At 45.1% G+C, this 26396-nt stretch overlaps 2 long non-coding RNA genes across 4 annotated transcripts; one reads left to right on the top strand and one right to left on the bottom strand.

Annotated features, from left to right (window-relative positions):
* Nucleotides 1–279: 279 nt before the first annotated feature.
* On the top strand, nt 280–23132 carry LOC121108332. Of its 2 annotated transcripts, XR_005842746.2 has the most exons (3): nt 280–541; nt 2826–12436; nt 13148–23132. It is a non-coding gene; the product is annotated as an uncharacterized LOC121108332 (long non-coding RNA). The 2 variants fall into 2 exon arrangements; XR_006932454.1 differs by lacking the exons at nt 280–541; nt 13148–23132 and adding an exon at nt 1234–1736 and having other exon boundaries at nt 2826–4349.
* Nucleotides 12909–18841, bottom strand: LOC121108331. Of its 2 annotated transcripts, XR_005842745.2 has the most exons (5): nt 18761–18841; nt 17950–18112; nt 17372–17770; nt 15993–16588; nt 13681–13802 (listed from the first exon to the last, which is right to left on the bottom strand). It is a non-coding gene; the product is annotated as an uncharacterized LOC121108331 (long non-coding RNA). The 2 variants fall into 2 exon arrangements; XR_005842744.2 differs by having other exon boundaries at nt 12909–13802; nt 17372–18112.
* Nucleotides 23133–26396: the final 3264 nt, after the last annotated feature.

The raw sequence follows: 26396 nt of genomic DNA on the forward strand, positions 1-26396 counted from the left end.
ATTTCCCGGTAGTTCCTGATGTCAGGGCTCTGCTTAAGCACGGCTGCCTATAGACTCCCAACAAGTCAGACGCTTGAGTGCAGACACTGCTAATTCCCTGGTTCTCCAGCTGTGCTGGATTAAAGCTCAAAAATTACCTTTGTCTAAATCCCCTGCAAGAACAGCGTTGGTGGGAAACAGCCTACTTGGCTGAGGTTCCCCACGCTGATCCCTTGTCTACTTTGGCTGAGCTCTGCAGAACTTGTTTGGATAGAGCGCACCCTTCTCCCCCTACAAAGTGGCATCAGGAGGGCCTGGTAGCAGCGAGGTGGAGCGGCGCGGCGCCCAGCGGTGCCCGGGTCACGCCGACCCGGCTGCAGATGCCGCAGGGCCCCACGTTCGAGGCCGCGCTCGGCAGCAAACGCGACCATCACCGGGTGGAGCGCCGATAAACTCTTCGCCGTTTGGGACAAACGCGCTGAGTTGGGCGCCTGGGCGGCCGCAGCCTGAGGAGGACGGATATCGTGTGAAGCGGTGGTGTCTGAGACAAAGAGAGGCGGAGGTGGGGCGGGGAAATATGAGGTCCGGCGCGCGTGGAAGCCCGCCGTGCGCTGCGGCCACCGCTCGGTTTTGAACTTTGGGCCGGAAGAGAGGAAAACTTCTGGGATTGGGATTTCGTCGGTGGGAGGGGGGGCGTGGGGGAGGGGAGAAGGGGGCACTTTCCATCCCCCGCGGCTTCCCTGCGAGGCCACGCCTCGGGAGCGGCCCCAGCCCCCTCCCCGCTGGGCCGGGCCGAGGGGCGGCAGCGCGGGGATCCGGGAGGAGGGCTGCGGGCGGGGGGCGGGAACGGAGCGGGGGATGGGGGCGCAGGAAGGCGGGCGCGGGAAAGCGCGCTCGCGCTGGCGCGCCCCCGGCCGGGCGGCGCCACGTGGCCGCGCCGCCGCCGCGCGCCCGCCGGCAGGTGGCGCGCGCCCGCCGCCGCCACCGCCCGGGCGGCCCCCGGCGCTGGGCGGCCTCCCGGTGCCGCCCGGCCCGGCCCGGCCCGGCCCGGCAGTGCGCGGGCATCGAAAGGGCGGCGCCGGGGACGGGGGTGCCGCTGTCGTCGCGCCGGGAAGCGCGGCTCCCGCCCGCCGCCTCACCCGAGGTCGCGCTCCGCAGGGAGGGAGCCCCGTGTCGGCGGCCGCGTGCCCGGGGGTCGGGGAGTCCCGTCCCTCTGCGGGTGTCCGCGCCGCTGCCAGCCCACCTCCGCGGCACGTGGTGCGGCGGCGGGGCTGCGAAGGGCTGCGTGGCCGGGCTCGTTGCGGCCACGCGCCTGGGTTTTGTTTGCTTCTGAGTCGGTGTTTCCAAGTCTTGTGATCTTTGTTATTTTCAACGTTATTTTTGCTTCTCTTGGGAATTAATTTCTGTACACCGCACTTGTGTCTTGCTTTGCCGCGGGTGCTTCCTCGCGGCGTTAGGCTGCGTTACAGTGCAGCATTTGCATCTGAAATCTCTGTCACCGACCCCTGGTGCAGCTGCCCACTCACTCAGTGTGGATAACTAAGCTCTCCTATAGGAAAAGCATAGTTTACACCAACACAGTTCTCTTTTCACAGAGTCATAGAACTGTTAAGGTTGGAAAAGACCTCTGGGATCACCAAATCCATCCGTCAGCCCATTCCCCCCATGCCCGCTAACCGTGTCCCACAGTGCCGTGTCCACGTGGTTATTAAACGTCTCCAGGGATTTTTCCATACACCTTAGCATGTGCATGCATGGTACGTGTGTCACAGAATCATGGAATGGCTTGGGTTGGAAGAGACCTCAAGGATCATGCATCTCCAACCCCCCTGCCACAGGCAGAGCCACCAACCTCCACATTTAATACCAGACCAGGCTGCCCAGGGCCCCATCCAACCTGGCCTTGAACTCCTACAAGGATGGGGCATCCACAGCTTCTGTGGGCAGCTTGTTCCAGCACCTCACCACTCTCTTGGTAAAGAACTGATATCCAACCTAAATCTTTCCTCCTTCAACTTAAAATCATTTCCCCTTGTCCTGCCACTATCTACCCTTGTAAAGAGTTGACTCCCCTGGAGTCCTGGCATCCTGGAGGAGCTTTCTGCAGAGCTCCACCAAGTTCTTCCTTTCCAACAAATGTTCAGACAGTAATCGGCTTTCTTCCCTCCATCCAGGAGCCCAACAGCAGCCAGCAGTTCTCACTCTTCTTTTTGCATAGGGCTGTAATGTTTCTATATGTACATTAGCGACGTGGGTGGGTTCCAGTCTTGTGGATTGAAGCTGCATTGGTGTGCCACCTGTCAGTCACAACATAACCTTTTTTTCACAGGCACTGTCTAAGGCACATGTGCGGGGTGGTGGTACTTGCAATTCAGCCAGGTTTTGTTCCTTATGTGTTGGCAGCATGCAGTAGAGAAAGCCATTCTCCCAAAATGCTGATTTTGCAAAGAGCACAGGTCCAGCACTGAAGACTTACTGAAGAGGATGTTCTCTGCTAACTGCATGGCAGTCTCTGCTTGTTTTCAATGACAAATTATTAATATAATGTAGGCAAATACATCATTCCTGCCGCTCCTTGGTATTTGCCATTCTCCCTGGTCTTGTCCTTGCAAATTCGATTTCACAGGCACAGTCTGTAACGCAGCAGGTGCCAAGTGTAGCCTTCTTGTTTCGTAGGATCCAACTAACTGTCTACAGAGGATTCATTTAAAGAGGAGCACAGACAGAAATGGAAAAAATAAAAATAAAACACACAAAAAAAAAAAAAAAAAAAAAAACCAACCTTGTTTCTTTTATACAGAAGAAAGAATGTTTCTCAACTGGTATGCCTTTGTTTCTTGTTTCAGGTTGCTGAGAACCAGGTGCTACCATAGAATCACAGGATCGTTATTGTTGGAAAAGACCTCTGGGGTCACCACATCCAACCAGCAGCCCATCCCATCGTGCCTGCCCCTCAGTGCCACATCCACACGGTTCTTGAACACCTCCGTGGACGGTGACTCCACCACCTCCCTGGGCTGCCTGTGCCACTGCAGCACCACGCTTTCAAAGAAATTTTTCCTTATATCCAACCAAACCTCCCCTGGTGCAACTTGACACCACTCCTGTTTTTTTAGAGCAAGCACAGACTGTTCATTCCATCCGAAATAATCCTGTGGTGTTTTCGCTGGGGAAAGCCTTTGTGTAGACACACATCCATGATATATCTGCATGACAGAAACTACCCCCACAGAAAAATAACTTGAGTTGATGCTGCAGTAGTGATCAGGAAGGGATGGATGGGTGGGTGGACCTGAACTGCATTTTGGGATGACTGTGCAGCTGGAGTTCACATCTGCAGAGCTCAGATGCAGAGACTCTTAGATGAAATCAGCAGAAGGAGAGGTGAAAACAGATGGGGGTTCCACCACAATTAAACAGAAGAGAAGTGCAGGTCTAAGCAGAGAATGAGCTGTTTCCTGTCAGCACCCTGTGCTCTGCACCTTAGCGATGGGTAGAGTAGGATTAGGACTGTGTTGGGTTTGTCAGCAAAACCTTGAGCTGACTGCCCAAGTTATCAAAGAATGTCATGGAATCATTAAGGTTGCAAAAGACCTCCGAGATCTTCAAGCACAACCATCAGCTCATCCCACCGTGTCCACCAGTCACATCCCTCAGTGCCACATCTATATGTTCTTAAAGACCTCCAGGTGTGGTGACTCCACCACCTGCCTGGGCAGCCTGTTCCACTGCAGCACCACTCTTTCTGAGAAGTTTTTCCTCATATCCAACCTGAACCTCCCCTAGGATGACTCGAGGCTGTCATCTAGGGTCAGGCCTCTTGTTTTCAGGGAGGTACTGTAAGGAAGCTGCACGCTGAGTGAAGAACACCCAAAAGGCAGCCAGCTGGAAACTTGCAAATGCACAAGGCTGTTGTAGTCTCTCCTCTTTGCAGTGCTGGTGATGGACTCAGGTCATTATAGAAGTACGTCTAAGTGCCTTACCCTGAACAAATGCTTGTGGTTGTTTTGAAGTGATCGAGCAGAGAGTACCCTTTGGAAATGAGTACAGCAGCAGGAGATGGAAGCTGCTGTGCCATAGCTCAGGGCCCTGTGTTCAGGGGGATAATGGCCTGCGTTTCGCTTCAGAGACTGATGCAGGGAACGCAAAAGGCCCTTCTACCCTAACAGCCAGGATATGTGCCAGCCTTGTGAGTGTGTGGATGTGCTAATAGAAGTCTCTGTCTGGGTTCACCCTCTCCTTAAGAAGTGATAGAGGAGAGGCAGTGGGACAGCCCAGAACCAAGGTTTCCATGGTGTTGGAGATGTCCGAACAGCTCACCCGATGCGTGCAAGATGCATCATCATGAATAAAGAATTTCTGGTTAGACATAAGGTGGAAATTATTTACTCAGAGGGCAGTGAGGCCCTGGCACAGCTGCCCAGAGAAGCTGTGGTGCCCCATCCCTGGAGGCACTCATGGCCAGGTTGGATGGGCCCCTGGGCAGCTGAGCTGCGTGGGGAGTAGGGGAGCAGCCCTGCCCACAGCAGGGGGCTGGAACTGGATGGGCTTTAAGGTTCCCTTCCAAACTAATCCATTCTGTGATTCTACAGTTCTATGTTCTGCCACTTTCAAGGAGTGAGGAGGGCAAGGAGAGGTGGGCCGCACTGATGGCTGGTGGATATGGCTGTGATTTTGAAAAGTTGCTGAGCTGGCGAAGGGGCCTGGCCTCTGTCTGTACTTCTGCTATTATTTCCTTTTTTTTTTTTTTTTTTTTTCTTTTTAAAACAATAGAACTGGCATTACAGTCAACATTCCTAAGTGCAGCAGAGACCACTGAGCCTTTGCTCTCTATTCTTTAGAGACCCTAACTGTAATGGTAGCGGTGGTGCAGTACAGGTGTTCCTCTGCCAGCCTTTTTCCGGAGCATGCTAGGTTCAAGCAGCAGTTGTTGGTGAGGATGGGCTACAAGTAAGTGAAGAAGCATTAATTGCTTCTGTAGGTGCCTGGTTATGTGTAAGACTTGACTATTTTAGCCTAAGTGGGAGGAGAATGGTTTTATGACCTTATAATTAGCATTTGTGTGAGATTAACAGCAAGACTTACTAAAGCATTTCTGATAACACGGTTTCCTTTTTTACATTGCTTAATTAAAAAAGAACACTTCAGCGTGTTTTACAACACATCTTTAAGTAAGCAAACAGAGAAGACTAAATTACAAGGGATGGTCTAGAGGTCTGCTACTGAGATTCATGGCATCTGAAATGTATCTGGGAAATTAAAGAAAGCTGATGATCTGGCAAAGAGTGAATTGGGCAGAGGGCAGAGCAGTGATACTTAGGAACATCTCGGAGTGATTATTAGAGTAGCTTGGGAGGCACCAGGTTAAGTAAGAGACCCAAACTGGTCAGGGTAGGCTAACATGCTACAGTACGTCCTTGCTGTCAGCTTTTCTAATGGCGGTGAAGCACAACCGCTTTCGCATATGTGGGCTATGAATTTGTGATGTATTTACCCCCTGCATCTCCCATACACATCTCTTTCTTTTTGCTCTACCAGTGGCCTCTTCATTTCTGCCTCCTTTGATGATGTGCTTTTAGACTTTTTTCCAGAGAGACTGGGATTTTCAGGAAGCCTAAAGGGAATTACTTGCCCAGCTGCCAATGCATTTCAATGTGCCTGTAAATCTCACCCTCACATTTTTAGAGCATTCGAGCTCCTTGCCTCCTCATATTGCTACTATTAGATCGTCAGTTTTCTTTTCAGCACTCTGTGACTTTGGTCACAGATGGCTGCAGCAGTCTGCAGCTATGTCTGGTCGACGGAGCAGATGACACCAGCGTTGTGCTTATATGTAATGTTCCTATCTGGCGGAGAGCTCAGACAGGGTCTGGTTAAACTGCCAGAGGACCTCCTGTTGGTCCTGAGGTACAGTTGGGAAGCAGGAGCTGAATGTTGGGACGTTGCTTCTGTCAGTGTCTGAACGCTTCTCTGTCTGACAAGGTGGAAATGGTCTTCTTACTTCTTGTTTGGGTTTGCCTCTGGTGGCCCCAGCTTCATCCCTGGAACCTGGCTTACTCACTTTTCTGAGAATGTTCTTCTTGCTTGGGTCATATCAAAAGAATCATACTGAGAAGACGGCTACCGACTGTTTCTTGGGACCACAGATCTACATTATGCTTTATAAACAGTATGAAACGTGTCTCACTCTAAAGTTTACATACTTTACCCAGAAACAAGACTTTATTATTGCCTTCTTGTTTTGGTGGAATGAACCCCCGGCACACCAACACCCGGAGCATGCCAGTATAAACTGGCATAAATCATTGCCATTCTGCTAAGTTTGAAAAGAACGATGTCTGAGCCACAGTCATGTGCAGTCTGGTTCCTTTATTTTCCATGTGGGTCCCTCCTGCTGAGGGAAATGAGCTCGTAATGGGAGGCTCATGCGTACCTGCAGCTTGTGAGTACTCCTCCTCCTCCTTGGTCCTGTTTACCCTTTGCTTTCTTCCATCACTTTCACATGGCTTGAGAGTGTCCAGATGTTTCTGGGCTCGGAGCTGCTGGAATTTTGATTGCAGCTGACATGCTGGTGTGCTGCGGCATCAGGTAGCCTGCATCTGAAATGTGGTGAGAAGCTCTGCTGTGACCTCTGTGGCTGGAGGCCTTATTATTCTGACCTGTCAGAGGGAAATCTGGGAGGTGTTGTGCTCTTGAAAATAAAGAGTCCTGGCATCCTCGGTGTCTTCCCGGGAATGATGGCCTTTGTGAGTGATGTGCTTATTAGACCTTCTGGTCTTATTGCAAATAAGGAGATGAAAGAATGTGCATTTTTGGATTGCCCACAGCATGGCTGCATGGTACAGGTTGGAAACTCATCTCTCATGGATACTTTGTGGAGTTGTGCTGCTGTCACAGGGAGCAGAGAAACGTGGGTGTTTCTGCTGTCACTGCTTGTCTAAAAATCAGTTCTGAGCAACTAAGCACCATTTCTTTTATCTGCACGAGGTAGAGGATTTCCCAGTGCAGAAGCTATGCACAGTCATGGCTCAAGACTTTTGCAGTCTGTGTGACCAGAGACAAGTGCCCAATACAGGGTATCTGTTGTGACAGGACAAGGGGAAATGGTTTCAAACTAAAAGAAGGGAGATTAGAGTGAACATAAGGGAGAAGTTTTTTTACACTAAGGCTAGTGAGGCACTGGCACAGGTTGCCCAGATAGGTGGTGGATACCCCATCTGTAGAGACACTCAAGGTGAGGCTGGATGGGGCTCTGAGCAGTCTGATGTAGTGTAGGCATCCCTGTTCATTGCAGGGGAGTTGGACTAGATGACCCTTAATGGTCTCTTCCAACTCAAATGATTCCATGATTCTATGAGTGCCTCTGACCAGTGCAGCAGACCATATCATTTCTTGAATCCACCAAGAAGAGGAGAGGAGACCACTGTTTTTGGCATATACCACTTTCCCCTTCCTGCAACACCTTCCTCAGCAGACGTTTTCAGAAATACTGCACTAGGTGTTTATCACTGCACATTTTGGAGAGGAAAATAAAGGCATTGGGGTTTGCTTTGAGCAGTGTGTGGCTGTTCTTCCTGGAGGCCGCAGGACTCCTAGATGCAGTCCACAAAGTCTCCTTTGACATTTAAAGCTGTAAATGGCTTGGGGTCTGGCTGCCATGGAGACATGATCTCAGCCATCTGACGCACAGTGTTTGAGCTCAGACAGGGACTCGAATCAATGGCTCCAGAAAGGAGGCAGTGGGGCATTATCAATGAAATGTTTTCAGCTGTAATGCCTCCTTGTTGGCCTACAGACCGTGCTTTCTTTGTAGATACCTGGAAGGACTGTAGTCCTTGTAGGCTTTGTCTGGATAGAGTGTCACAGCACTTCTATTTTTGCAAAGCTTGAACTGTGACCGAAGTTTCAGTAGGATGCATTATTTATACCTGTGGACACCAGTACATATCAGAGGGAGGGAGGTGTGAATGTTTTCAGAAGATGCAGATGGGGATTTTCAAACCAGTAAGAGCGCAGAGGACTCAGCTTCCACCAAGAAGCAGCAAGATGTGGGCACCAAAGTTCATTCCTTCTTTTGGGAAGGAGTCTCAGTTGCAATCCGTAAATAACCTTTGAATCACATTCTTCTCTGTCTGCATAGCTGGAAAATGCTTCATGTTGCACTGGATAATATGTGAAACACAGTGACCCAGCACCCAGCATGCAGTGTGCATAGGTCGGCTGTGCTGCAGGAACAGCCAACAAGCAGCATCGCTGTCTTGATGAAGTCTCCAGATTTTAGGACTGCCTCTTGTCTAAAATTTTAGAGTTTCAATGTAGACAAGCCTTTTATCTTTCCATTTCAATTTTTTCACCATGCTCGGAGACAAAGAAGCGTTCTAACAAGTGAAACACGTTATGCTTCCAAGCATCTCCCAGCACCTTCCGAAGCTATGCTTTAGCCACATCAGCTTCTTTGCTGAGACAGATGAGATGGAAATCATGATTTATTTATTTTTTTTACTACTGTGTGCTCAGGTGACATAGCTATCTGGAATTTTGCAGTCCACTCATATCTTAGTGGTTCTCTTGAGAGGTGTATGAGTAACATTTGGGGAAGCTGTTTGTGGTAGTCCTTCATCATGGTAGTCACAACAGAGATCCTAAAACAAAGGACTCAGTGTTTTACCAAGAGAAACCACAGTAACAAGTTTCAGTGTAAATGAGAGTCGTATTGCCTTCCATCAGAGATGACTTGAAAATAAAGTACTTTGATGGTAATACTGCAGATATCTGCAGGAAACCCAGCACAGCCTTGAACACTGTAGTTAGATAGCTGTGCAAAAAAGTACATGAAGGGAAGAGCTAATGTGCAATACTTCTATTTAAGATAGAGGGAGGAAATAGAAATTGTGATAGCATGCTATTTCAAGTAATAATAGAAAGTACTTGATGTTTACATGGTGAATGGATCAATACTAATTCTGTAGTCAGGGCACATACAGTAGTTTGGATTATACAAGTGATAGATGCACTTGGTATAGCTGAAATTTCCACCCTGCAACATTTATTTCTCAGCGCGTGTTCGATGGAATTTTCCACCCAACTATCTGAAAGGATTTGCATAAGAATGGTGATAGAGCAGTATTCTTTAATGATGTGCTTTTCTTTGTTAAACTTCAAAAATGTCTACGATGCATGATGAGGTTCGGATGAATTGCTAAGCTAATGCTTTTATATTTTCTTTAAAGAGCTTATCTTCACTGTGTTGTGGGAGTTACTTTATATTGTTGTCATTAAAGGCAGTAGCAGTAAAGCCGACTTTGTAGCAACCCTGGTAGGTGTGCCCTCCTCCTTTACCTCAGGTCTTCGGTACTGCCGAAGGAGACAGATTGCAACACCCATTACCACGCACCTGTTTGTCCTACTGTTAGCTCATTTGTACTGCTTCTGTGGTGCTACACATGGCATTACTCATGGCTGCACTGTGTCATTTTGCGTTTAAAGCAATGACCCTCTTCACATTTAATCTAGATCAGCCCAAGTCGCTGTACTGTTTGTGGAAACTGGGTCAAAGCCAGGCTCTTCCCAGGATGACGTCTTGATTTAGGAGAAACTCAGGATTAAACCAAATGTCCACATCTGCTAGTGGAGATTTTTACAAAAGGATGGAGAAGACTCATTTTTTTTTCCTTAGCCCCTTCCAATAAAAGTCTAATTAAAAAAAATCCCCAAAACTGTGAGGGTAAACCTGCTTGGAGTGTGGTGAATTTTGGGAAAGCAACCTGCACGAAACAGTGTTTGTTTTCTTGGCCTCGGGTCCAATGAGTCACCTTCTAAACTGCCCTGTAGTGATGCTACTCGCGAGCCTCAAACAGCTGGGAAGACAAGGGAGATGAGTGACTGCGAGGTTTGTCATCAAATCATTGCATGGAAGGTTCAATTATTCCACTTTCATGACAGGTAGTAGAGTGGGGCTAACTCAGTTCAGAGTGAAGACTTCTATTTGCAGTGTCAGCGTAACTGAGGAACTGTTTGGCTGAATATTTTGTTGGATGTGGTTTATTATTATTATTGCTATTATTATTACCTCTCCTTGTAATAGGAAGCGATTGTAAAGAAATTTTAACTGATTAATTTTTGCCCTAATCATCTGATGCTCTGATCTGATATAGAACCTCAGCGATACATTTCAACTTGCATTTGATTTGTGTTTCTGAAAAGATAATAGTAGCTGCATATCCTGATCATTCCAGCAATATATATGGAGTGCTCTGAAAGTAATGCCTCCTATTTTATGATGTTGGCCTGCAACATCAGAGGCAGATACTGGTGGTTTACGATAGAGGCTGAACCTTCCTGCCAATATCCCATTCCATTTTGCTGCCATGTGACAGATAACAGCAGAAGGACAGTCTGACAGAACGGCGTCTGACACAGAAGTTCACAGGAAGCAAAAGTATGACACTGAATTCCTCCATGTGGAAAAAATGGCACCCACTGACATTCACCCATGCTTGGTGAATGTGTACGGAGACCAAATAGCAGGTGTGAGCACAGTGAGGCAGTGGGTGGTGTATTTCAGCAGCGGTGATAGTGACAGCAGGTCACCCCCGCTGGAGCAGATTGTTGAGTGTGGCATGCAGGCTCTTGTTTGCTGCTAGCAAAAGTGCGTAGCTAATGGTGGTGACTATGTTGAGAAACAGTGTTTTGTAGCTGAGAATTTATTCTATCATTGTTCTCTTTGTATCTGTTGTGGTTTCCATGGAAATAAACAGGAGGCATTATTTTCAGAGTTATCTATGCGTGAGAGTCCAGCACATCCCATGGGTCTGTGTCCGTATTCAGTCATGACTAGAAAGTAAGGACTGATACACCTTTATGTACTCTGCCCACTTAACTTCGGCCTCTTTCCAAGTTCTCCAGACTATAGGAAGACTCTTTGTATCAAGAGGAGAACACAGGTATCTAAACTGAAAGAAGGGTCAATGGGAGTAGTTTGGGGCTGCATTGTCTGCTAGTTTAATCTACAGCACCTTTTGTTTGCTTCAGAATGGTTGAGTGCGGTGTACTGTTAGATGCCCCTAAGCCCTCTCTGCCCCATGCTGAACCATCCCAGCCCCACAGACCCTGCTCACAGGATGAGCGCTCCAGCCCCACCATCCTATGGGCATTCACTGTGCGTCTCTGGCTTATGGAACCCCAGATGTGATGTAGGGCCTGGATGAGGCCCTGATGGGTGCTTAACAGAAGGGCCTCCTGCTGCTAGGGCAGGCTGCCTGCTGCTCCTACTCCAATCGCATGGTGTCCTCATTGGCCGCTTCCTTCAACACGCTCTTTATTTATGTATAAATATTTGCCTAAACTGTATTTTTTTAAAAAGTGTTTCTGCTGACATATAAGCCAGCATGTTTAAGCCATACCATCCATAAATTCATGCTTGCATTTGTTGAGTTAGTGAGGTGAGACCGATTCCCCACATCTCTTAAATCAGTACTGCTCTGACTCGTGTAGTCCAGACCATAACACAGCTCTGATCCTTCTGGAAATGTCTCCTGGTGGTGGCAAATTATGTTTAGACTTAGAACCACTATGGCTGGAAAAGACTTAAGATCATCAAGTCCAACCACCAGCCCATTTTCACCATGCCCACTAACCGTGTCCCTCAGTGCCACATCTACATGGTTCTTGAACACCTCCAGGGATGGCATCCATTACATGGATTTGAGCTGTGGTTCCTCTTGTTAACAGGAATGAAGATGGCCTAGTGGGGCTGATGGCCACTTCAGAGGGGGGGATGCTGCAGCAGTACTGATGCTAAAGCTGAATGTACGTGGAAAGAATCAAGGACAGCTTTAAGACACACTTTTGCATGCGTATGTGCTATTTGATGTGAATTTCCTTTTTTTTTTTTTAAACAAGAAATATGCCAGACTTGTTCCTGCAAAGCTCTCCTGTCCATGACAAAATTGCCTATGTGGCTGGGTTCATTTGTTACTTGCTCATGGCATGTGTGCCCTTCCCATTGCGATGCTCCACAGTGTTGGGCAAGGTATGCAGCACTGGGGTGGCTGTGTTGCGGAGCAAGTCTTCCTGGGGATCTGTGTCTCATCAGATGTTGCGGGTATTGGCCACCCAGAGGCACAAATTCTGCCTGCTAAAATGGCAGCATGCTTAAAAATCCGTGTCCAAAAAGCATCTAGCAGGAGGGTAGAAGATAAAGGTGTGTATGAGTTTCTTGCTATGCTTTACACTCTAGTCTTAGTTGCTATTCTGCTACAGCTCTGTCTGACACCTCAGCATGCCAGCTGCACTCATTTTACACAACAACTGAATCCCCAATTAGTGCAATTGATGTTATTTTGCCATTTACACCTGTTCTCTGGCAATGAACTTCTTCAAGAATATGTCTGGTGACTCTGCAGAAGCTGGTGAGCCCCAGCCACCACAGTTTTTTCTTATGCCACTGTTAGAGCAGGTGAGCAAATGCCTGTTCTGTGTAGTGCGAAAGGGTAGCAGGTCCCAGGTTGAAATGTGATTGCTCCAGATTTAATTGGCATAACAAGAAGCAGGGTTTTGACTGTGTTAGTCAGTGTAGCACTGGCTATGGCAACCAGCTTGCTGCTTCTTTTCATTCTGGATTGTATGCATGTCCACTCTACGCGTTACTTTAACTTGGTTTCTTTTTTGTGTGTGTGTTTAATTAACCAGTGTGGTGACACTGAGAAATAACGGCTGCCTTTGTACTGGGAGAAGATATGGTATTTGTAAAGCTATTACAGTGAAGATAAAGCTTTATAACAGTGCAGGAAATAAAGCCCACAAAATTATTTGAGAAGCCACACTATCCAGGATAAATGTTACAGGAAGCATTAACCTTCCATAAAAATTCCTTTGCCAGTGAGGAATTTAATACACAGCTTTTGTGAGAGAAGATAATATACCTCAGTCATGTTCTGAAATGCTTTATTTAAGAATTAGACATGAGGAAAACCTTGGTTGTCTGCGGTTTAGTATATTTGCTTTTCAATATTTTAAGTTTTTTTTTTTCTCATTGGTGCTTTGTGGCATGTAGATATGTAAAAAAAAGGATGATATGTCCTGTATTTTATACACATGCATGATGGTTCTTTTTTTTCCTTTCTTTCTCCGTGTACAGCAATCTCCCATGCATTTTTTTCTATAATAGGCACTTGGGTGAGGATATGATCACAGCTGAATTGCACAAACCTGTTTCAGACTACATTAAAAGACACCGAAGTGTTTATCATGGCAATTTGGAACCAGAATTCTTTCTGAGCTGAAAAAAACGCTGCACCCTAATGAAAACAAAAGCAAGACCACAAAATGACACCACCAACACTAAAACAACAACAACGAGAAAACCTTCAATTATGTTTCTCCTGTTAAGAGGCTTTAGCTGGACAGTACCGGAGATGTAGGCTGTTTGCTGAAGACAGAGATGCAGCTGGTTCCTTCTCCTCATCCCATCCTGCCTCTTTCCAGCAGCCAGTTCAGCTGTGGCTTGGTGCTGGAACCTCTTCTCTAGCGAGGCAAAAGCAATGTGATGGAGGCCTCTAGTCTGGTTTGCCAAGTACGTGGTACAGCTACGTCACCAGCCGCACTTTGGTCTGGGCTGCAACCAGGACTGAAGGTGTGAGATTTTCCTGTCTCAAGTCTAGCTGACAGAGTGGTACAGTTTTAAACTCCACTTACTTGTGTCTGGTCAAAAGATACTCGGCATGAGTTTTATTCCTTCCTTTTGGATGGGTGGACCAACTCAGTGGCTTCTCTCGTTGTATTTGGTTTGGCCAAAAGCTGCAGTAGTGTCTTGTGAAGCCTTCCTAAGAGACAAATGTGTTTTGGATTAAGGCAGTTAGAAGAAAGAATTTTGTTGCAAATATTTTTCTTTCTCTCTCTCTCTCTCTCTCCCTTTTTTTTTGTATGTACAGAAAGACTAGCTTCGCCAAGTGCCCCTTTTGCAGTCTCTTGAATGTTATCTAGTTTGCCCTTCTGTGTAGGAATGGCTGTTAGAGTGTGTAGCTTCCCATAATGACGCGAAGTAGTGGGATACCCCGCATGGGAGATTCTGGTCTACTGCTCCCATAAAACATTTCTGCTGTACACCAGTTCTGCACTACTGCTTTTGTCCAAAAGATAAAATACACCTCTGCATGTTACCTGACCCATATTTCAGCACAGATTGTGTCCTCGGCCACACCTTCTGGAAGTCTTGGCCACCTTTCATAGCAAGTCAATGCTTTAGTTAGTAAATATTAAGAGCTCTCTGTCCTTGGTGTGTACTTAGAACAAACTGCAGATAAAATGCTTACAAATAATGATCTGTCCTAAGTATTGCATGAAGCTTTCCAAAAATAGCTGTCTATAAGTAAAAATAATCCTGAGGTTGTGTATTAATAGAAGATGCTTCAGGTCTTCTCCTTACTTCTGGTGCAACAGAAGAACAAAAAACAAGAGGTCTGAAATACTGCAGAGACTACTGATGTGAAGAGATCTTGGTCTAAAAATACTTACGTCTTTTAAAGGGACCTACTTTTTGAAAGAATACTGACTGCCTGTCTTCCAAAAATTGAGTGATTTTGTGATGGTTTGACACAAGTTCACGTAGTCTTTTTCATTGTCTTGGCCAGTTTTGTGTCACTATTATCTCACAAGCTCTGCACCATAACATGACCACCTAGTTGTTTTTTCAGTATTTTAATGTTTTTAAAGTGAAAGAAGTTAGCAGTAGATGAGTTATTAGTGTGAAGGACTGAATTGCATAAGGCCATTTCAAAACATCCCCTTCCCTTGAGATTTCGGTGAAAAAAATAATTGCTGTTTCCTGTATTTATCATTTGGTATGGACTGCTTGTCTTGCTTGAGGGCCTAGAGGCTCTGAATGAAATTTCACTTTCTTGTGCTATGTGTAGTACAGATGGGAACTGTTGGATATCCTTTGTACATTAGAGCTTGTACTCAACAGCAACAGGAAAGGTGAGGAACAGGAAACTAGGAGAGGTTTGCCTTGCTCTGTTTTTTTCATGCCATCCTTTATCACATCACTATCTTCCAGAAGCATTATAAGTGATGTGATTAGTACTCATTGTGTGCAGTTATCTTGGTTTATTTTCATCCTGATCCCTTCACTTTGTGTCCCAGCAGTGGGTAGGTCAGAGGATGGTTCTGGGCACAGGGATGCTGAGGGCTGAGGCAGGATTTTGCCTATCTACATGCTTGCTCTGCAGGTGTTTCTGTCTTGCAGGTGGGGAGCATTCCTGGGCATGTGGAGGGTCATCTGAGAATAAAACATCTGGAGAACCAGGCAATCTGCTAGGTACCTGGGGCTGTGACCAAAGATACAGCCTCTGGCCTCTGATTATAACCTTGGCTGTGCTCTGTGAGAAGTTTCACCAGTGACCAGCAACCTGGTGTAGCTGTTGATGCCCCTGTTTGTTGCAGGGGAGTTGGATTAGCTGACTGTTAAAGATCCCTTCCAACTCAAACAATTCTATGATTCTGCGAGAATAGGGGAGTGTAGGAGTGCTGTGTCAGTGGGAAACTACTTGGCAGAAGATCGTGGCTCCACTGCATACTGTGCCCCTCCTTCTATTGAAATTTTATGCTGGATGTGCTGGGTTGGCAGGATCCAGCAGTTGCTGAAGGTAATGGTGTCCTTTTCAGGTCAGACTGTGCCTTCCTTGCCCTCCTGGGCTCCCATCTGCTAGGCACAAAATGACTGTGCTTTCTTTAAGTTACACCAGCCATATACATTGTGTTATCAAGTTTCCCTCATTTTCACTAGGCTGTAGACACTCTTTCTACTACTTCATATGGGCAATTTGATCCCCTCCGTGCTCATGTACAGGGTCAGACCCCAGCTGCATTTGGACCAGTGTTGGCATCTGGAGGCACACTTGCCTTTTAAGCAAGTCCCCTCCCGATGCTCTGCCTCCGCATGCATTTTTGATTTACTGTTTACTTTTCCAAGCACATAACAAGAAGGCATCATAAAGCCTTTTAGACACACTTACTCTCTACTTCACATAGTCCAAGAGGTCTTGTAGAGATTGAAACAGAACAGCAAAACATCTGCATACGCTTAACCTTGCTTCACTTTTGGCATGGCTCTGAGTGTTCTTTAGGCTTTGATCAGACCTTTTTAATCAGTCCAGGGTCTTTCTTCTTCCTCAATATCCTTGCACATGCCTGCTTCTCCAGAGTCGGGAGTCTCCTCACATTCCTGAAGTCAGTTTTTGCATCTGTCTTCTAACTCTGAAGTGGCTAGTGAGCACCACCTTGTTTTTGTAGGTCCAGATCCTCTTTGTCAAGGAGACTCTTGGTTAGTTAACAAGACAATCCATGTAGCCTCAGGAGGAGATCTGTTTGTTAGACTTGAAAAACTGGTTCACCTCTACAATAGCCATTTCTTTCTGCAAGGAACTCTGTCTCAATGGCATGGGTAATTATCTCTTTAGAAAGAGGGCAAATAACCTCCATTTTCTTAGTAGAGTCTGCAGTATGCAAAATCCCTGCATGGCATTTAAATTTGCAGGCTTTTGAGTTTCCAGCCTTTGACCTGCTGCCTGTTTCTCAGCATCTTTATCCCATGAGGTATGGACTTCGCTGTCTGAAAAAGAGGACAAGCTTTAGGCTCCTGAGAAGTTTCTAAATTGAGCATTAGATATTTTTATCAAAGACTAGAGTCAAACTTAAATCTGTCTTCAGTAGACGGAAGCCTCTCAGGACTGAAATTTACAATACCAAGATCTTTATATGCATATATCCCTTACTATAGTGTCCTATCTAGAAACTGCAATACTTCAATTTATTTGGTAGAGCTTTCTGGTGAATTATTTTTTTTCTCAGTAATTTCTCCGTTTAAGATCCCTCCTGAGAAATCTTTACTGTATTAACTTCAGCTTTGCTGCATCTTTATCTTTAAATAGCTCTTTTAAATTTGCTTAGGCAAATATGGGGCTTCGTCTGTCTTCAACGGTATTAAAATAGTATCTGAAGGGGGTGTCACCTGGGTAAGAAGACACACCACTAGACGATACTGTAAATGAGAGACAGATGGATTGCTGCTCAGAGACAACAAGATTATGGCCAGAAACCTGTTTACCTTTGCAATACAGCCACCAAGCTGAACAAGTCATCAGAACAGAACTGAGCTGAATAATGCATATCTCTACCAGTCTCTAATTCTCTCAGCTGCAGAAGAGTTCTTTCACACCAGAGCCCCTCTTTAGCATGCTTGCAGAGTTGTCTAAACAGATTCAAGTGCTGGAAAGCACCTTTGGTTTAAGTTTTGCTTTGACATTTTGTAAGTGCTGGCATGTTGGTGGCTAGCTAACAGAAGGACTTCAGTCTTTTTGCTACAGCTGCCCTTATGGTAAGTCTGCTGACATACCTTATTGTTTCCGTGATATGGATGGGCTCTCTCTGGGCTATCAGAAAGGTTCCTTCCAACAGTGTCTGCCTGTCATGGGTAGGAACCAGGAGGACTCGCTGACCACAAATTGTAAGTTAACAGACATGAAATTTAATACAAAAAGCCAACAGAGCTGCTCAGCTGAATTGAGCTACCACTGCAAAATAAACAGTGAAGACAATACCTGTTACGGGTATTATAGCAGAGATTGAACAGGTATTATGATTTCCAAAGCTGCTTTTTGAACTCTGGAACATTCTAGACTGTTTATGCGTAGCTTCATGTCTTTTTCTTCAGTCTTAGAGGCTGCTGTGGGGGCTGAATTTTCCAGTTGTGTACTTACTGGCAGTCCTTGCAGATCAGGGTAGGTTTGTGTTTCTGTTATTTGGTCAGAAAAGAAGAGAGAACATGTCATGTGTCAGACAGCGAATTATTTGCGCTTAGGCTTGGAATGGTGAACGGACCTCTGATCTCAGTAGTGCTAATCTTGGCATAGATAATACTCAGCTTGAAGTAAGGTGATAAAGAAAAGTCTTCCAGTAGCTTAGCAGACTTACAGATGCTTGTGTGACTATGAGGTTCAGGTTCAGGACAAGTCTCTGTCCTCACTACATGTCTTTCTTGGCAGATGTATCATTGCAGTGGTCATCAGATGGAGAACCCAATGGTGAAGCAGCGCTGTTGGATCCAAATCTCAGACAGATGAGGGAGGTCTGTGACCTAGTAACAAAACAGAATGATGTCTTCCTCCTTTTTAAAGGAGGGAGATCAGTGCTTGGCCTCAATTACAGATGGATTAAACATGTTGATCCTGGACCACAGGGGTTTGGCCTTTCCTTTTTGTAGCATTATTTTCAGTATACTCAGTGTTAATCAGAGAAAGCTAATTGCATAGGATTTTATGCTGTCTTCTCTCAATTTGCAGAAGAAATAATGTTCATCATCAAACCAGCAAACAAGATGCTGCATGTTTCTAGTCATAGGACATAGAGAAAGTTCTGCTTAGTGTTGCAGTTCAGGTTTGGAGCTGGACAAAAGCGAAGAAAATCCCCCAGTATAGTGATGGTTTACATGCCAGCACATTGCTGGTACTTCAGAAGAACTATAAAACCAAAGCCTTTGTGTCTTTTACTGTAGGTCCAGGCTCTGACCTCAGGTGTGGTAGCTTTATAGGTAGGGAGCTTTATATAGAACAGTGAACTCTAAAACCTCACGTAAGATACTGTCTTCCTGATGTAGTAATGAAGAGGACCAATTCAAGTGCTCTTCAAGGGAAGGAAGAAAGCAGAAACGGGACTAATTGGATATTAAAATAATTCTCTTTCAATTAACTATTTTCCAAAGTATTAGCCAAAGAACCCTCCTTACTTCTGATGCAAGTAAATGTATGTCTTGGCTGGTCTGTCTAGTAGAAACTTGTCTGGGCTTGACTTGTGTACTTCCTTCTCTGAGGGAAATGTGATGTGGCTGGGGGTGGTCCTTGTTTTTCTCATTGCTCTCTTGGTTGGTGAATACTGGTTGGTTTAATTCCCTCTGGAAAGAGCGGCACAACACGGAGCAGCAGCATGCAGCTCAGGGGTGCTCCCAGCACCGTGTCTGGTCTCTTCCAGAATGCAGTGACCTCACCCTCTGTGAGAGAAGATGTTACAATCTTGGCTGATTCCTGTACGTGAGGAAATGTGTTTTCTCACTGCGGCAGTCACGGAAGTAACACAAAGCCAGTGACCTGGCAGCAATCAGAGAGGGAGAGGAGGACCCACAACTCCACCACAAGGTCCAGGATGCATCTGCACACCCACTGCCAGGTGTGGGATCATCCAGGGATGGTTTTGTTGGAGAACACATCTCCACCTGACTTCAGTGGGGTCTTCCCCTCAAAGTGAATGCTAGGCAGCCATCAAAGCGCTGTTTGTGAGCGAGACTCATGAACTAATTAGTCACTAGGCCCATTAATCAGAAAGACTAGAAATAATTCAGCAGAATTCGTGCTGTCAGCAAGGATGAGAAGAGCCTTCTCTATGACAGCTTACCTTGCATTTTGATCATTAGGCGATTCGGAGTTTAGCCCATCCGTCTTGTTTATCTGCCCTCAGGGGAAAATAATCCCTGCATCCCAGCCATCTCGACAAGTTTGAAATTCAAACATATTTTCAGTTCTGTCAGTAAAATATCAAATGGGCACATTCAGGTGAGTATTGACACACAGCAGTGCCGGTGCCTTTTTTTTTTTTTTTCTCCAAACGTGTTGTAAACAAATCCTTCCTCTCTCTGCTGCTGTGCTGCATGTTGTAGCTCAACACCATCTCAGGGAAAGTGAAAGGTGGAGTGAGTGCACAGGTCATTAAAAAGTAGTTAAATTGAAAAATGCTAATTTTTCCTAGCAGCCTTCCCATGACATGCCAAAAGCCTTCCCCAGTGCAACTCCACCTTCTTGTATGTTGGGTGAGATTTATTGACGTGATTTGAGTAAGAGGTACATCTTAGAATAATCAAGGCAGTGTTTATTCTGGCTCTCCTTGCATCTTTTCCCCACATCAGAAATCCATCCAGAGCCCATGCAGTAAAAATTTCTTTAAGAGATATGTACCGCACAGTTGGTATTAAGTAGATCGGTCACTCTAGAATGTGTACACTTAACAAGGCAGTAACAGATGGTCTCAGATCTTGGTATGGAGTTGTTGTGGCTGCTGTTTTTTCATTAATCGTTAATTGCTGGAAGAGGAAATCATGCATCTCAGTCTGCCAAAGCCCAGAGATGGGTCTCGCTGTGTAGCTGGGATGCAGAGAGTGGAGCAGAGAAGAGAGATGTCTGGTTGGAATCCTGGGATGCGGTGAATTCGTGCCCTTTGCTAGAAGGACTGTCTGTCATCTCCATTTTAGGGAGATGCAAAGGAATTTGTCTGGGATGCAAAGAAATCTCGACTTGGAGCAGGGAAGGCTCACCAGACTCCCAGGGACTGGAAGCAATTTGGGAGGTAAAATGAGTTGTCTCTCCAGGGAAAGTCTGTCTGAGAGGAACTGTTGGCCTACTTGAGGTCGTACGAATATGCAGTTGAGACTGCAGAGGGCTGATGTAATGGTAATGCGGACCAGGCCAGGACCAATTGGTTGTGCTGTATACATACCCTGTTTTGTATTTGTAATGCAACCAGGTGAAGTGCTTGATTCCAGAGATACTGTTTTCAAGTTCTGTTTGTCTGGTGGAGTGTTCGTGGAAAAATGTTCTTTTAAATAACCTTTTCTTTCTTGCCCACAGAATGCATTTTCACTATGTTATTTACTTACCCCCACAAAAGAGAGTTACCATAGCAAAGTCTTAGAGGAACTGCCGTCACTGTTGAAAAAATGGACCTACAAGATTAACCCTGTAGCCCAGCTACCATTTATTGACAGAATTATAGTTTTTTCTCACTGTAATTTTTGTTTCTGTTCTTTTCTGTGCTGTTCTTACTGCTGTATATTCTTTCCTCATCCATTCTTCTATTGTCAGAAGGTGCTCCTCCTTAGGCTAAGCCTACCTATGTAGTTTAACCTTGTGTTTCTTTATGAGAAATGCAGATTAAGGATGGCATCTGTCTGTTGCATATACATGACAAGTATGGAGCTTCATGACTGTGTTGCTTCCAGCTGTTATAGCTGTGGGTATTGTTTATGGGCTCTGCTACCCTAAAAAGACTTCCTTTAGCTGGGGAAGGATCTCCTTTACCTATTCTTTTACTCTCTTTGATATTTCAGATAAAATAATCTGATTCCAGGCAGTACATATAAACAGTCAGTGTGATATGTATGTTGAGGCCCAGATCGCTTGTCCAAATGATACGCAGCAGAGCTTAGAAATCCAGACTTTGTATCCTGGCCGTGTTCCTGCCTCTACCTTTCCTTACTGCCTCATCAGCTGCCTGTGCTGTATCACTTCTGGAGAACTTATTGTAATACCATTGTGTTTTTCATCTATCCTGAAGTCACGATGGGTTCATCCAGTTTCATTCCGGGATGGTTGAAGAAGAACAAGTCAAAAACTTCTGACAAATATCAAAAAATCCTTGTGTTGTCAGAATGAAATGTATGGCTGCTTCAAAAGGTAGGATAAAAAATTTATGTTTTGACTTTTTAATTTCATATAATGTATTATAATGTAAAATAAAAAACTAGGTCAAAATTAATTTCATACTAGCACAAGCTAGTGGAGTTTTACCTGTAGGCTGTAATTTTTTTCAAAGTGAAAGGTTTCATATATGTGTAAGGAGATACCGCTCTCTCTTTTTGTGATTTTTCTTATCAGTCTCATTATGCCTTTGTGTGATCCTTCTTTGTGCTGTACCTTACATATTGCTAGCATTTATTCCTTGTAGTACACAAATGCTGATTATTAAAAGTTTTCAAAGCATTTTTCATTTTTAGTATTACTTCTCTCCTTTTCTAAAACCTCCCTAGGAATTACAGGTTGGGTATGACTTGGAAAATTCTCTTGTTTTGAAGCTTTAAGCAGTGCCGTTTGATTAGTTTGTGGCTGTTAAGAGTGCAAACTGTCCAATCCAACATAGTGACTGAGCCTTCCTCATGATCTTGTAAGAATGCATCAGTTCCCAGAGGTGCATAACTCAGATCTCTTCACTGATGAATAGGAAAACCCTGCTGCTGCTTCTGTTACCCTGCATTAGCAAGAGAAAGAAACAAGTAAGATGGGAAAAAAAAAAGAAAAAAAAAGAGAAGGAGAAAATGACCTGCAAAACTGATGATGATACGGAACAAGAAAGAATAAAAGGAGAAAATATTAACAACTGGTCTGAATAGCCTTTCTTTATGCTACTTGGAGCTGCTTTTTTTTGTTGTTTGTTTGTTTGTTTGTGGCTTTTTTTTTTAATGGTGGAAGAATGTTTAACATCAGTTATAACAAAGGTTCTCTTTTTTTTTTTTTTTTAATTCACTGTTTCTTTAAGGAGTCTTGCTCTTAATCCATTAGCAGTCATTTCTTCCAGCTAGGTGCAATAGTCAGTTGTTAGTGCACATTTTGACCATCCATCTTCAATTATCCATTAATGCTTTCTCACACGGTGCACAGAAGGCATGCACCGATGGCTAATGCACATTCTGTTGGTTGCACTTCAGTGGTCTTTCATCTTTTCCTGTTGAAGCAGTCGTCATCTACCTGCCTGAGGTGTAAGTGTGCACTGAAGTCAGTGGGAGAAGAGTGATGCATGCTGCTGGTTCCCAGTTCTCCCACAGATGTTCTGGATGCCCTTGGGTGTCGCGCTTACAGCGCTGTCTGCCTCAGTCCGTATCTGTTGAGAAGCGATGATGGTATTTCCTTTGTCTGCTTACCCTGCAGACCAGCTCTTTAAGGACTGTGACCTCCTGAAGCCTCATAATATTACTGTACTATAAGACAAGAATAGTTTTCTTAATTTAATTTTTAATTGAAGGTTTTTTATTCAGTTTAAAATGTGAAGATTTTTATCGCGTTATGGCTATCCGTAAAGATGACCAGTGTATTCATGTGGCACGTACTGATTGGTATCCTATATTTATTTTGACTTTCCAGGCTGAAAGGTGATGACCTTCATCTTATCCATGGAAATTTTTAGAGCAGTGCTCATGCTTTTCTTGCTGCAAAACATACCAAACATTAGTTAAAGCTGTAAAGGAGATGAACAGTGTATTGGGACCGTGCTGCTCTGCTATCATCTGGTATAATGGTTTTCTTTTTGCCATTTAAGATTAAAACACATATGGAACTTGCTTTAATTTGTCACTTTTATTTTCTGAGTTGCTGAGATCCAGCTTCAACTGAGATGTCACATTAATTCTGTTTAAAACTTGGGGAGCAAGCAGGTTGATTTGAGTTAACTGTGTACTGTATAATGATTCTGAGCTTAAGCAGTGTTATCTCCAGAAAATGTCTTTGCTACAATAGTCATCTGTGTAGAGCCCTGGAGCAATTTGTGGCTTTTTTTACTCATATCACTTCACTATCAAAGCTGAAATGATTAATATTCACAGGAAAAAAATATATTTTCCCAAAGCAAATCTTCCTTTCTGTTTCTATTTGGTAGAACCAAGCCTTCTGCATACATTATATGGATCAGCTAGAACCGGTCTGAAGAGTGAGGATGTGTATCTGTGAAAATGCTGCAAACACATCGCTGTGCTAATCAGAAAGGAATTGTACGTGTGCTCACGTTGCTGCCATGCTTACCTTCTATTTTCTGAGGCCAAAGTCCAGGGCTGCCTTTCGTCTTGATTCTCCTGTTGGCTGTGTTACCATAAAATCAAGAATTCTACACTCAAACAGGCTGGGTTCCCATTGTGTGGAAGTGGGGCAAATGAAAATCAGATTGCCTCCCTTTGTCACTGTGAGTGCAGTGCTGCTCTGCATAGTGTTTTTTGACGGACAGCAGCTACCATAGCTCAGCCCTGCTTATCAGCATCCAGGGGTTTTTGGCTGTGCTCATGGTGTAGTCCCAGCACATGCAGAACCAGTTGAATCCACTAAGAGGAACCTCAGTTTTCAGGGCCAGATGCTGGCGGAATTGCTCCCAACTGCTCCCTAGCCCTGGAAGTGCTCAGCAGTTCTAAAACAAGATCAGTCTAAAATAACTTCCCCGTAACACATCTAGGGATCTAAGATAAGTGCTATTTCAAAACAGAAACAAAGGAGGCAAAAGCTTGGCTCAGGTGCATGAGCTGGTTTTCCAAAAGTGTGCTTCAGGAGAGGCTTCAGCTGGTTTCAGAGCCTGCTGTGATTGGTAGAAGTCTTTGCCCTGATCAGGAAGACTGTAGATGGACATCCCAGAAGCCAGTGCTTCATGAGAGGAGAGCATCTGGCTGAGGATTCATTTGTATTCTTCTATTGTGAAAAATGTAAATGGTCATCGAGGCACACTTCACCCTGACAAGGCAAATCGCATCTTTGCTCTTGAGAATCCTTTGTTTTCCACCCGTTTCAGCCCAAAGGCTATAGATAAGCATATGTATTGTTTTATATATGTTTGTAAATACTATCAATGTATTTTTTATATCTAAACTTGTATATTTTTTGCTAGATTTTATCTGATTTCAGTTAATTATTAAATGTTGGGTGGGTAATCTTAGTTTTAATGGGTTTTTTTGTTGTTGTTTTCTTTTTAATATTTGTACTTTGAGATGTCTTAGGCAGATGGAGTGAAAGTTTCAGATGCTGTAATTCTTCCAAATGCAAAAGGTTAGCTATGCTGAGGGATGACCATGGCAGAGTGGGACTCATGGAGCAAGTTCGCTACAGGCAGGAATGCTGCCAAAGAGGAGGGATGCTTTGCAGAAGGCAGAAATTCAGAGGATGAGGTTCAGCAAATCCAAGTGCAAGGTCTCGCACCTGGGTTGCGGCAACACCCACTATCAGTACAAGTCAGGGGATGTAAGGATGGAGCACAGCCCTACTGAAAAGGACCTGGGGGTACTGGGAGATGGCAGCTGGACATGAGCCAGCAATGTGCCCCCATAGCCCAGAAAGCCGACCGTATCCTGGGCTGCATCAAAAGAAGTGTGGTCAGAAGGGCAAGGGAGATGATCCTGCCCTCTGCTCTGTGCTGGTGAGGCCTCACCTGGAGTACTGCGTTCAGATGTGGAGACACTTAATGTCAGGCTGGACAGGGCTCTGAGCACCTGATGGAGTGTAGGTATTCCTGTTTATTGCAGGGGAGTTGGGCTAGATGGCCTTCTAGTGTCCACTCCAACTCAAAAACGATTATATGAATCTATGATTCTATGATTTAACTCTGAACCTGGCCAGGGCTTGAGACAGAAGTGAGATGTACCAAATACAACCTTTACCTGGAGAGTAGGAAGAGGTGGGTCAGAGCACAGAGTTGGAGCTGAGGGACGTCTGTGTGCAGGGCTGTTGGAGGAGCTGCCAGTGTTGTTCCTCTGCAGGTACTTCAAACTTCTGTGCTGTAGGATCCTGCTGAATGGGTGCACCATGTAGGGAATTTGTGCACGCTGATTTGCTCCTGTGTAATGTAGCCTTTGTTGACACTTCTGTATAGGACCGGGGTACCTGTGAAGTGACTAGAGCATTCAGGTTTCCTAGGGAGCTTACAGCCCATCTACAGAAACCACTGGTATGGAGAGCTGGCACTGTTGGTCCTCATCCCAGAGGAAGAAAAATCCTCAGTTTTAGCAGATATGACTAAAATGGTAACTACAAAGCTGTTGGCTATATTTTCAGACTGGGTTTCTTTCCTTTTCAGAAGATGAAACCCCTTTGTCTCCCTACAGCGATGTTACAGGAGGTGTTCTGATATGCCTTCGCATCAAACAAGGGTTTAGTTTTGGGTAAGGACAGTCTCCAAGGCCAGAACATTTTTGGTTCAAATACCGCTGAGCTCGTATTAAGACCTCTCCACCTATACCCTCCGCTTGGGATGTGACCCTAAGAAATTTAATTGAGGCCAATAAAAATAAAGGACCGCCTCCACTGATGCTTGTAATTTTTTGTAGCAGCAGTATAAAGAGAAACTGCAAGATTTTGACCCTCTCTGTCAGTGAGACAGCAAATAACCGAAGCACATAATGCAGACAGCTATAAATCCATAAAAGCTGTGATCAATAAAAAGAGCATTCTGTGCGGGATGGAACACATTTGCCAGAGATCTGGAAAGACAACACCAAGGATGTCTTCCAAGTCTTTACCACGTCCAGTGGAAAGGGCTGAGCACCACTGGGACGTGTTACTCCAAGGGATAAAACACAAACAGAAGCGCTACTTTGCACCTCATCAGGAATTTTGTGTTGCACTCAGATCCGGCTCTTTTGCGCGCAGAAGCAATGTAAAAAAAGCCTTTGGAAGGGGAACAGTGCATGAGAATCAGAATCATCAGGAAGTGTTTCTTTCCAGAGGAAGCTAATGTGGTTGGTTGCACAGTAAGCAGCATCAGGCAACCTGGGTTATGTCCTGCTGAAAGCATTAAGCCTGCTGGAGGAGCAGGAAGGTTGCAGTTTGGCCCTTGGTGCTGTAAAGTGTGAAATC

Source organism: Gallus gallus, chromosome Z (assembly GCF_016699485.2).
Source record: "Gallus gallus isolate bGalGal1 chromosome Z, bGalGal1.mat.broiler.GRCg7b, whole genome shotgun sequence".
In the NCBI taxonomy this organism is placed as follows: Eukaryota; Metazoa; Chordata; class Aves; order Galliformes; family Phasianidae; genus Gallus; species Gallus gallus.